Source organism: Chrysochloris asiatica, unplaced genomic scaffold, assembly GCF_000296735.1.
Source record: "Chrysochloris asiatica unplaced genomic scaffold, ChrAsi1.0 scaffold00121, whole genome shotgun sequence".
Taxonomy (NCBI): Eukaryota; Metazoa; Chordata; class Mammalia; order Afrosoricida; family Chrysochloridae; genus Chrysochloris; species Chrysochloris asiatica.
Genome location: NW_006408639.1, coordinates 4,359,796 through 4,360,944, shown reverse-complemented (window position 1 = coordinate 4,360,944; position 1,149 = coordinate 4,359,796). Strand labels below are relative to the sequence as shown.

The window sequence follows — 1,149 nt, the reverse complement described above, 5'->3', positions numbered from 1 at the left end:
ATTCTGAAGCATAAATTATTCTTACCATCAGGACAAAATTCAGAAGGTTTTGGAAAGAAGGAAGAATGGCAACAAGTAGTAGAGCGAGGAATTAGGATAAGTGATGTTACATTGAGGGGCGATTGCAGTTACTGAAATGACCCCAAGGTTGAAAGTAAAACTGATGATCTTCTATGTAAATGGTCACTCAATTTATAATAAAAAGTTAAAAAAAAACTTTTATTATGTTTTTCGGTGTGTGTATAAATGACTTATTAATCATCAAGGCCTAGAATTTTAATTCTTCTTGGACACACCCATAATTTGGCCATGCCGGCCAGAAGTCTTGGTGTGCTGGCCTCTAATACAAAGACCCCAGAAGTGATGCAGCCCTCTGTGGGCTCAAATCTTCTTCAGCTGCTCCAGGTCTTCATGGAGCTTGTCATACAGACCTTTGACCAGGACCTGTAGTTACCATCCTTCATATCTTTCTGTCTCTTCAGGTACCAGTCAGGAACCTTGTACTGGTGTGGTTTCTGCATAATGGTGATTACACACCTCACCTCACCCTCAATGGGCTCTCCTGGTGATGTCCATGTCTGCTTTCCTCAGCACCACATGAGCGTATCTTTACCCCACACCTTACCGGCAGTGATGGCATTCTGCTACCCATTAAAGTTAGTGTTGAGTACTCGCAAAATGTGCTGGAATTTCTCAGGGATCACTAGACATAGTGGCAACAGCATTGGCAGCATGTAGGCCTCCAGTGGAAGAGCAAAAAAAAAATTCCATTATTATTTTTATTTTAACATTTTATTGTGAATTATGTGACAGTATACATGGGAGAACATTAGCTTTACATTCATCCTATCGTATATCATTTCATTGCCATGGTTACAGTCCCCTCCATGCACCATCAACCAACCAAAGGGTATACCCTGCAAGCCTGTCCCCCAGTCGTCAGCACACAGCCCCTCTCCCTCTCTGTGTTTAAAGTCCCCAACTGCTCCTTTTCTCTACATCATCATCTCTGCCATCACTGGGACCTCTGCTCCTAGACTGCAAAGTCAATCACTCCCCTCCTTTTGCTACAAAATGTCTACCTTTACATTTCCAACCCTCACAATCAGTCCTGATAACAGTTATTCACTATTGTAACACAAGAGACCT

At 42.2% G+C, this 1,149-nt stretch overlaps 1 pseudogene; it reads right to left on the bottom strand.

Annotated features, from left to right (window-relative positions):
* Positions 1-276: 276 nt before the first annotated feature.
* LOC102839227 lies at positions 277-734 on the bottom strand (annotated as a pseudogene).
* Between the last annotated feature and the right edge of the window lie 415 nt (positions 735-1,149).